This window comes from Lactuca serriola, chromosome 4 (genome assembly GCF_051521515.1).
Source record: "Lactuca serriola cultivar US96UC23 chromosome 4, Lser_US96UC23_V15, whole genome shotgun sequence".
Lineage (NCBI taxonomy): Eukaryota > Viridiplantae > Streptophyta > Magnoliopsida > Asterales > Asteraceae > Lactuca > Lactuca serriola.
The window spans coordinates 324520806-324532544 of record NC_136411.1 but is presented as its reverse complement, the minus strand read 5'-3'; the positions used below and the strand labels follow the sequence as shown (position 1 = coordinate 324532544).

The following is an 11739-nucleotide window of genomic DNA, read 5'->3' as shown; positions in this document are numbered from 1 at the left end:
TTTTTGAAAAGTTTTAATTGTTATTGAAATGGCTGTTTTATGATATGAACCTGGGAAAATACTCTATTAAATGGATCCCAGGATTGTGGGAAGTGTCTGAGATTTAGTGGTGTTTTCAGTATGGAGATTCTGAGGCATGCTGGGAGTGGATCTGGGTCTGGATCGGGAGTAGGAGAAGGAGTTCAGGGCGGGTCTGTGCCGCCCGAGGTTATTGGTCAGATGAGCTCACGCGAGTTGGATTCGAGGATTCGCGAGATCCTGCATGATGAGGTTGCTGCATTGTTCCGGGCTGAGTTGCCAGAACTGTTTGGGTCGATCAAGACCGCCATGGTTGAGTATTTTGATGAGCGCTATGCGACTCTCGCGGAGACGGCTGCCGCGGCGGCTACAGTGGCTGTAGCAACGGTAGGGGGAGGAGTTGATAGGGATTTTTAGTATCAGGACTTCGATAATACGGAGCCTCCCACCTTCGATGGAGTTCAGGACTCGATTGTTGCTATGAGATGGATATCAGACGTGGAGGGGTGTTTCTTCACGTGTTTATGCCCTGCTAATCAGAGGGTGAGGTGTGCTCTGAACCTGTTGAGGCTCGGGGCGAAGGATTGGTGGAGATTGACCACGGGGTCATATTCAGATGCGTGGAGGGCTACGGTATCATGGGATCAGTTCAGAGAGATGTTCATCACTCGCTATGTTCCGCAGGATGAGAGGGAGAGATTGGTCCAGGCGTTTCTCGAGCTAAATCAGGATTCAGAGTCGGTGACTAAGATCACCAGGATGTTCACTGAGAGGGCGATGTTTTGCCCTGAGTTCGCTTCGGAGCAGGCTCAGATGTCCCGATATCTGAGTATGCTGAAGGGGGATATCAGACAGTTCGTGTCTGCGCAGAGGTGCGAGACCTTGTTGGAGTTGCAGGAGGCCGCCATGCGGCGTGAGTTAGAGGTTGAGTTGCAGTTGCGTGAGCTGAGGCAGGCTCCGATCCAGTCGCAGCCGGCGCCGAAACGGTCCAGGACCGTTGATGTTAGAGTGGGGGATCGAAGCGGCCACACTTGTGGGAAGTGTGGGAGGGGTCACACCGGAGTTTGTTGGTCCGGTGGTGCATGCCGCAAGTGTGGAAAAGAAGGGCACTATGCGCGGGATTGTCGGCAGTCAGTGCCGATTCGAGATTTGATGATTTGTTATCATTGTCGTCAGGTTGGGCATTTGAGGGTCAACTGTCCGCAGCTTGTTGCAGGACCAGTGCAGGCTCCAGCACCGGCCATGTTGAGGATCGGGTGGAGGTCCGAGTGGAGCGGAGCCCCAAGGGCTTAGAGTCGTGCTTTTCAGCATGCAGCGGAAGAGGTCAGAGTAGTGTCGGGTGCAGCTGCGGGTATGTTTCTTTCTTGTTGCCTTGTGGAATTATGATTATTATGGAGTATCCTTTATCTGCTAGTCCCGCTGGAGAGTTTTCGTTTTGGTATCCGTTGTTTCTTGAGGGTTTGGCATGATTATGGGTTTGTGTTTCGGGTTTTTGTTTTGGTATCCGTTGTTCCCTGAAGGTTTGGTATGGTTATAGTTTGGTGTTTTGTGCTAGTATCTTTGTGTGGTTTTCGATGCGGTATTCGTCATTTTGCGGGTTGTGGTTTTGGTTATGGGTTATTGTTTTGGGGATTTCGTTGGTTATCGTTCGTGAGGGTTATTAGTGGAGATGCGACATTAGGTTGAATGTCGGGTAGCATCTACATTCATGGAAGGGATAATTGGAGATCGGATTCTTTGTGAGCAGATTGATCAGTGAGGATATGTGTTTTGCTGAGGGTTGCTTATGCTTGTGGGAAGCAGTCAGTGTGTAAGTGTTCTCTTTGTGCGGGGTTGTTCTGGAAGGTCGTTAATGGCGACCGGTGGTTGTTAGTCAGTGCTTTAAGTGGGGGAGAATTGGAGAATTATCCGGGAGATCGATGATTATTTGAGGGTGCTTAGCTATTGGGATTCAGCAGTGTTCTGTCAGCCCAGAGTATAGGCTAATAGGAGCGAGTGTCGGGCATGCGGGGCGGGATACAGACCTAGGGCATTGGATTGTGGAGGCCTGGAAGCAGGTCGGGATCAAGTTTGAGTAGGTAACCAGGGTTATGTGATCAGAGTATTTGTATGCTTCATGTACGTGATGTGTTGTACTGCATTAATTCTATGGGATTTATGTTGTGCATGTTTATAGAGTTGGAACCGGAAGGTTCCCAGAGTTAGAACCTGAGGGTTCACAGAGTTTGGGTGTGCGGACCCACAGAGATATAGCCTTGAGTGGCTAATATGTGTTATGTGAGTCGGTCCAGTCATGCTGGAGACTCTGTTGGTATTGTTGGATCAGTTTGAGATTTCGTATTGTGTATGTTGCAGTGTGATTGCATTGGAAGGTCTGGCCCCGGGTAGTGATCTTGTTTAGTTGAGGTAGTGCATGGGCTTGAGGATCCCTGCGAGGAGAGTCAGAGTAAGTGTGTTGGATGGATAGCGGACACGCTAAGGGTGGTGTAGCGTCAGGCGAGCGCCGTGGCATTTGTTGGAGTGACATCGTGGTCGGGTGGATTCCTTGGTAACGGAAGAGGGAGAAGTAAGAGGTGTGTAACTCCGAGAGGGAGTGCAAGTTCACGGAAGTGAAAGCGGCAGAGCAGAGTTATGATTAGAGCGATTCGAGTATGGTTATTGAGCAGCGTGTTTGTGGCAGTGGATTAGAAGCTCATCCGGTTTGGAATGTCTGCTGAGGTCGCGGAGGGAAATCCGCAAGTGTAGAGCCAAGAGGCTCGAAAGGGATGCAGGGAGAGAGAGATTCTTGAACTCTTATTGTGATTCTAATCAGGGTATGGGTTGTATATTAGTGGTTCATCCTGGGGGATGTTTGAGGGTATTATCAGTGTATTAGGTTTTCCCAACCTGAGGGAGTTAGAGCTAGTTCAGCATGAGTATGCGGTTGCAAGGGGAGAACTTGTGAGAGTTGCTCTGAGATTGAGAATGGGTCTCTCAGTCGTTCCGGAATGGATAGAGTGGGATTCGGATCGGGGATTCGATGGTCCTTGGTTTTCTAACCCTTATGGGTCGAGTGATTGTTGAGATTTAGAGCAGAGTTGCATCTTGGGTAATTCTCGGTTATTGAGAATGATAATCAGGGGTACAGTCGGGGCCCGGTTCGAGACGGTGGTCAGGGCACCGTGAAGGAGGGGAAAGTGTGTTCAAATTTCGATAAGTATGCCTTGAGGGACCTGGTCCGGTTAAGGCCAGGTGGAGCGTTGTGGGAGTATCCTTGGAGTTGAGTTGTTGTAGGCTTCGAGGGCGAAGCCTAATATAAGTGGGGGAGAATTGTAACATCCTGAAATATCAAGAGTAGAGTTGAAGGGCTAAAAGAGTAAGTTGTGGAAGAGTGACTCGGCGAGTCCATGGATGGACTCGGCGAGTAGAGTCGCGACTGGGTCGCGTGTTAAGTAGCCGACTCGGCGAGTCGGTAAGGAGGACTCGGCGAGTAGGCGCTGAGTGGAGAAAACCCTAATTCCCAGGGTTGAGCCCTATATAAAGAACATAACAGCCCACTCTCAGCCTCTTTATTCATTCCCAAGTCCAGAAACCCTTAGCCTTTGTGTGTGAGTGATCATATCTCATTGGGAGCTTGAAGGAGATGATTATTGAAGATATTTTGAGAGATTGAAGGCTTGGAGCAAGGGGCTTTGCTTGGATTCGAGTTACAATGCAAATTGGGCGTCCATTGGAGGTAATATCTCGTTCTTGGGCTATTGTTATGTTGTTTCTTCATTTTGGGGTTTGTGGGAACTTGCCTATGGATGTAATTGGAAGCCTAGAGGTTAGATCTGAGGTTGCTACCTCAGATCTGGAATGGAGAAGAATCAGAGAGCATGAAAGTCCCTGTGTTGGAGTGTTTAGTGAAGCTTTCATGTCCCAAACCCTAGCCCAATGTGCAAATGGCCTAGATCTCTATGGATTCACGTAAAGTTTGCCACTTTACGTGATGGATGAGTTGTAGGAGGCTAGATCTATGTTTTGGAGCAATTGCATGGCCTGGAGTGCTTCTGAATGGATTCAGACCGGTGGTACTCGGCGAGTCAGATGGGTGTACTCGACGACTTGTTTGAAGATGAGCTGGGACTCGGCGAGTTGGATGAAGATGCCCTGGAACTCGGCGAGTTGTATGAACAACTCGGCGAGTAGGTTGAAGATAGCCATAGACTCGGCGAGTCTGTTCTTGGACTCGGCGAGTCTTGTCGAAGAGTTCCGATATTCTCTGGTTGAGTCGGGAATCGGTGAGTCAAGGGGTGACTCGGTGAGTTGTGTGCGAGAGGACTCAGAAGTTGTGGGACTCGGCGAGTCTCGGGGTGACTCGGCGAGTTAGGTCGCAGATTGAGTGAGCTCTGAGTATGGGAACTCGACGAGTCATCGGGTTGACTCGGCGAGTAGGGTCAGTCAGGGGTTGACTTTGACCTTGTCTTTGACCAAGGGTTTCTAGGGGTATTTTGGTAATTGTTGATTATTGTTTGAGTTCAGTGCATTGGTGGCTTTCCAGAGGTGGAGATCGTATCAGTGATCGGAGCAGCTTGGGTTATCTGTTCAGTCGGCAGTTTCGAGGTGAGTTATCCTCACTATATTAACGGGGTTTACGGCACCAAGGCCGACCCTTTATCGGATGGAAATCCGGGTAGTGTCTGTTGTTATGATATTGCGGAATATGGGCCAGAAGGCATTACGTTATGGGCCGGAAGGCATTATATGTTGTGGGCTGGAAGGCATTACATGTTGTGGGCCGGAAGGCATTGCGATGTGGACCGGAAGGTCATGGCCTGGAAAGGCATATGTGTGTAATTAGTATGTTGACTGATTCGTAGGGTGATGTTATGCTAGTGACCGGTTAGTCTGGTATCTTGGTTAGGGTAATGATATGTTATGTGATCTGTTGATCGATTCGCTGACTGTGATCTGTTGAATGATTATATGTTATGTGCACAGTTGCTTGGTCTGGGGTTTGACCTGATATGTAAGGTTGTTCTATGATCTGTTATGTTATGTGGGCATTTTATCCTAAGGGCCGGAAGGCGATATGCTATGGGCCGGAAGGCGATATGTTATGGGCCGGAAGGCAATATGTTATGGGCCGGAAGGCAATATGTTATGGGCCGGAAGGCGATATGTTTTGGACCGGAAGGTCGTGGCCTGGAAGGGCGTATATATGGTTGGTATTTTGGGGGTATGTCACTAAGCTTTCGGGCTTACAGTTGTGGTTTTATGTTTTCAGGTTCTCAGGAGTCTGTGGCAAGGCAAAGGCGTGATCGTACCGTTCCTCGCGTTGGTGTTTTATGATATGAACCTGGGAAAATACTCTATTAAACAATGTATTGAAAACCTTTATGTAACAATGTTATTGAAATGGGTGGTTTTTGAAAAGTTTTAATTGTTTTGAAATTTTGGTCGTTACATTATGTGTATGTGTACGTTTGAGATTTATGTACATTGTGTTATATGTATGCTATGTGATATATAGATCGGACCAGAGGGTCCAACGAATCATGAGGCCAAAGGGTCCTCGATCAGACCGGACTGGAGGGTCCAAAGATTTAATAAAAATGTCTAAAAATTATCATAATAAATCAATTTTTTGGATTTTTTTTAAATAATTGGGAACCAAGCTTACAAGCTCAAATTACATTCATAAAACTTTCCATGTGTGTTATTTGAGGAATTTCACGGGAGAAGTTCCTGACATAATTCAAAATTTTGAATTAAAATTAGATGAAAGCAAGAGGTTAATCGAAGAACTTGAGACAATCTTTGACCGAAAGTCTAAGAAATTACGACACAAGATGGTCGAATTAGTGATTGTCCAATGGAAACATACGAATGGGCCAAATCTCACATGGGAAACGGAGAGTAACATGTTAAATTGCTATCCGCATTTGTTTGTTGATGTGTGATTCCGGGGACGGAATCATCCTAAGGGAGAGAGAATTGTAACGCCCGCGTTTCCAGGCTAGGCATTATTATTGATGTAAGAGTGTAGGTTAACCTTTGTAACTGTTTTTGAAGTATTAATGATGAAATATTTGAGTATTATGTGAATTATGTGAATTATGTGTTTATTTTCTTCATTATTATAATTTAATGAATTAAGAATAAAATAAGCGTCAATATTAAAGTGTGAGATAAACCCGATATCTTTGAATGAATATGTAGCGGTTGAAACAAGGATTCCGAAGATATAAAGAATGTCGAAATCCGAGTTATAACGAAGAAGTTATGACGTGTCGAAGTTTCGCGACAGAACAGGCACGACGCTGAATGACATAAAAAGTGAATTTACGTTAGAGCAATATTTAGCCTTAGCGATCTAAACGAAAGTCGTAGAGTTCGTTAAACCATGAGCGTGCATAAAAAGAATGACCAAATCTAACTTCGTATTAGGAAGTTATGATTTTTCTAAGTTTCAGATTAGCAATATGCAGCCCGAATACTCGATTTGAGATCGAGCGATTTTTATCAAAAACAATCTAAACGAGAATTGAAGATCTCTTTAATAGTAGTGAAACGATAAAAAGACAGGCGAAAACGGACGTCAGATGAAGAAGTTATGAATTTATAACGGAGTTTTCCTGTCCCGGCCTACTAAAAATAAATATAATATTAGTCTATAGAGTCTAAATGAAAGTTTTAGATCGTAGTCTCATCTACGCGGGGATATAAAGAACGTCGAAAACGGAGCTCGTATGAGGAAGATATGAATTTTTGAAGTTTATTAAATAATTAAAATATTAAATTTAAATTTAAATGTCCGAAATTATCCGAAGGGGGGAGTCACCGGCATTATCCGGGTTACGTCAAGTGTAACTTGAGGATTACGCCCAACGTAATCAAAGGTTCGAGCCCCTATGAAAGGAAGTCGAAGCTGGCGAGTTTCTTTGCTCATTTTCTTTCCTTCTCTCGCGTTTTTACATCGTTTTGCGTGCAAGAAATATCAAGAAGCCCCATTATCATTGCCGAGACCCGAAGCAAGTCCTGAAGCCCCGAAGATCCCGAGAAGTAGAGTTTCCAAGCCGAAGCTCTGCCCGCGAGAAGCCAATTTTTGTGAAGATCTTCCAGATCTACCGAAGAATACTACTTCTACAAGCAGTAGTGCTGTCCGATCTTCTGATCAAGTGAGTGTGTGGTTACTTTTTTCTAACACATAAATATGAAGTCTTTACATTGAAATACGTGTTATGTGTGTGTATATATATATATATATATATATATATATATATATATATATATATATATATATATATTGTTGTTGTTGTTGTTGTTTATTTGAAGTGAGTGTATATTCCTTTTCTTCTAACACACTAATACAAGTATTCTATATAAAATACGTGTTATGTGTTTATACATTATTTGTTTATTTGAAATAAGTGTTCACTAAATGTTTTATACAAGTTTTAAACTGTATATGTATTTTTATCTACAAAAGTGTTGGGTAAAGCATTGGTAGATAGTTGATGTGTGTTAAAATGAAGAGATGACTCGATGTTGTTTTTGATTCAGTCATCTAGCGGAGTTTAGATGACGACCACAGACTTTTCTAGACAGTCCTGTGGAACGCTAGCAGGCTCACCACCTCTAGTTGTTAATGAAATTGGGTGTTCATTCGCTGTGCTCCATCCCCCTTATGGTTGCCTTATTTGACATATATTGCTGGGAAACCCCCGAAGCATGTGTTGTCGCCCCGATGAAATATTCTTAGACTAGGTCCCTTGTGTTAATTGTTTTAGGGACGTAAAGTGAGAATAACGGGAATGGGTAATTGGGTTATTGTTGGTTGATGACAATTAATTTAATTATTTATTGTGGGTTGAAAACCCTATATGCTCACCATGCTCCCAAGCCTGACCCACTCAGTTTTTTTTGTATTAAAGGTAGTGGCGCCAAATCATAAGTTGGATGATTTGACAGGATATTTTGGATTATAGACCTGTTGTTGTAAATAATTGTTGTAAGGTCTGTATTGGAATGTTTATTCTTTTGGTCTGTTTATTGGAACATGACATCCCGAGTTTTGTTATAGAATGAAAAATACATTTCTTTAAGAAATGCTTTGGAAAATCTTATTTTTATCATATTTTGTTTTGGGAACAAATTCCGTAACTCTTTTAATCAAAGGATTACTCTGAAATTATTTTAAAAGCATAAATTAAACCGGTCTTTTCTGGCCGTGATTTTGGGGATGTCACATATCTTTGACAACTTCGTGAATAATTCTCGGATCATTCTCATTGCCTACTGAATATACATGTATGGATGAGTGAAAGGAGCTTAACAATCAATCATGAAATTGTAATCCTTTTGCAGAGCATGTCAAGCCATGTTAAGAGAGGTACTCCGGGTTACAAAACTTGTATAAATGCCTCATCCCACTGTCACACAAAATTGTTACAATCGTATGACCTGGACCCAACAATTTAGCCACTCTCATAGCTCCAACACAGTTCATTGCTGAAGAACTTCCAACAAACAGCCCATCATTCTTTAAAAGGAATCTGATGATAAAAAAAGGAACAAACAAATAGTATTACAACTCACAAAAACAAAATAATTTTGACAAACTTTCAATCGTACATTGACATATCCACAACCTCAATATCAGTACCCTTAAAAGCTCCATTAAGTCGAGTCATATAGAAATTATCAGTCAACCTGTTGATCCCTATTCCTTCAGTGACATTATCAAATTGGTTCTTTAACCTCTTCCCTTCAGCCTCTTCTCTTTTATACATCACTCCTCTAGTAAATTTGTTAAACAATCTAGAATCAAGAGGATCCACAAGATAACACTTTATCCTTGGATCATTTTCCTTTAAAAATTAAGAAACACCAGCCATAGTGCTACATGTCCCTGCAGCTGAAACAAAAGCATGTAATTCTCCTCCTGTCTCTCTTATATCTCAGGCTCGGTTCCTTCATAATGAGATCTATAGTTTGCCATAACATAAACTGACTCATTTCCTATCCTAGAAATTATAACTTCTCTTGCAAAGTATTCAACATTAGTCAACGTATTAGTCACAGATTTCAAAGCAGCCTGCCTCACTGAGTCTTGAAAAAACCCATTGTTCCTTGTGGTATTCCCACAAACAACATTGTCATTAGGTCCATAATACTCATCAAAGAAACTATAATTCTGGAATCGCATAAAATAGCCATCGAGATAAACCCTAACAACAGTATAAGAAAAGCAATGAGATACAAGATAATGTGCTGAATCATAGCTGATGATGCAATTGCTTGTAGAAAGGTCACCATAGCATTGAGAAAGCCCAAAATTAGCATCGGGTCATGTGCCTGAATTTGTTTTTCCGAGAAGAGAAGATTGTACTTGGGTACCAATTTGTTTGGTTGTTTGGGTGAAGTTTGAACTGAACAGTATTAGGTTATTTTCTGTTAGATTATTGCATGATAACTAGATCATTTGGTTTCTTGGAACACCCTCTGATGTAGTTACTATAAGTAAAAGTATGATAAAGTTGAGAAGAATAGATTCCATTTCGATCGATTTCTTCAAAGCTAAAGTAAATTGAACTCGTTGATGTGGGTTGAGTGTGAGAATATGCTATATGGTTCGGTTCCTTCTTCATTTGCAGACGGAATTATTAAAATAGCTTTTCTTCAGGTAGCGGGGTTGTTGAACAATCAATTGTCAATTAGGTAAATTCTTTGAGTTGAAGAAAAGATAAAGATGATGCTATTATACACCATATTTAGAGAAAGAGACATGTTAGAACCCCTTAATTTGATAGAGAAGATCGACCTAACCTTTTCAATTATTTGAAGAGCGACTCTGTCTTTAACACTTCCTCTACGATTCAAAAATTCTGCTTTCGCAAGAATTTGCTTAACAAGGAATTATAAAGGCATGATTACCATCGGCAAAAACCATAACACAAACTAATGTATGTAAAATGAAAAATAGACGAGATTACTTCTCACCTAGTTGCATCGGAAAGACTAGCAATCCGAATGAGAGGGGTGTTTCCAATCGCACCGACGAATCCATTTCTCTTAAGCTTGTTCTTGGTTAGGGTTTTTCCTCTCGAATGAGACGTAGCACAATGTTTATTGGATATAACGTAAAGAGAACATAGGAAAACATAGGGTTATGCTATCTCGCAGTGGTCGGAGAACTCTAATGAAGATTAGTTTTTGATACAATGGATCTTCGATGGTGGTGTTTGGCGGTGGTAATTAGGGAGGAAATCAATGACTGAGAGATAGAGAGAGCAGATATATTAGGCTGGCGTAGTGGTGGTCGAGAAGGAAATAGTGCTAAGCCATCGAAGGCATTGGTTGTTAACAGAGGTAAGTTGGTTGTTAGAGGGCGGACGGAGATGGTCGGCATAGATGGGATGATGTGGGCTGAACTGTTCATTTCCCTCTTTTACGTATTTAGTCCCTCTAATTTCTTGTTTTTGTCAAAAATGGTCCATTCTTCCAATATATGTGACTTTTCTTTGAGAATAGACATCATAAGTCCCTCTCCATACTTTCCATAACTTTTTTAGTCACTTCCATTAGTTAAGTCAACCCTTGCTCCAACATGCTTTGCCAAATTGACACTTTCGGTCCCTTAACTATGAATTGTTAACATTTCAACCTTTAACTTTCTAAACATTATATCAATTAATGATATAATTATCATTTAAGTGACTTAATTACGTAAATCACCCCTTATTTAATTAGTTAATTAATTTAAGTTGCTTATCTTAAATTTTAGGATGTTACAATTATCTACCCCTTAAAAGGATTCCGTCCTCGAAATCATATCGCGAGCCATCTCATTAGATTTCCGTCCCATCACTTTCTTAGCTCTTTGATGTCCACGTCACCTTGGTCGTTATCATTGTTATAACTCATTATAATAATCATTATTACATCATTAGGGGTTATTAACTCTCTTGGACACTTTTACACTTTTGTCATTTTTTGAACTTTTAACACATCATGCAATAAGGTTATCCAACCTTAAGTCAACATTTGTCTATTTCTATACTTAGGTCCTAATTTTCCTAACTATCTCCCATCATGCTCAAGCATGTCACCAATATTCAAATCTTTACTAATTCCATCAGTAAATCATTTCTCAAACTTAGCTCCAAAAATATCTTTTCAACTTGCTCTTTTTGACTTTCTCTAGTATCAAAGTCTTAAACTTAACATAGTGACTTCAACTTGGCTTAAATTCCTACTAGATCACGATTTGCAAGGTCAATATGCTAACATCTATTATGGTGTACATATCAAAACACATTATGGTAACCATACTTTTCATTTCAATAATTTATTTTCTATACTTCTCATTCTCAGTTCATTGCACTCCACTATGACCTTACTCAAAAAACATGATATTTATACTAAAGTGGATTACACATTCTAATTTTAAGTTTAATTTTAATCTTTCATTCATTATATTTTATCACTTAGGTCCCACCAATACTTTTAATCCATTTCCCAAAGGTCTTACTTTGAAGTCACAAAAAAACTAACACTTTACCCTCAACAAGATCTGCAAATATATTCATACCTACGATACATTCCTTCAGCGTTATCCAGAAGATAACCTAATATGTATATCATTCTTTGTTTACTACTTGTGTACCAAAGAGTATCATGCCATCCAAGTGTAAATTTACTTCTTGAAGCTTGTCCTTGTCCCCTTTCATTCACTTTATTTGACGCGTCAAACCC

The 11739-nt window shown here is 41.3% G+C and overlaps 1 pseudogene; it reads right to left on the bottom strand.

Moving 5' to 3' along the window:
- Nucleotides 1-8320: 8320 nt before the first annotated feature.
- LOC145099570 (cysteine synthase 2 pseudogene) lies at nucleotides 8321-9811 on the bottom strand (annotated as a pseudogene).
- Between the last annotated feature and the right edge of the window lie 1928 nt (nucleotides 9812-11739).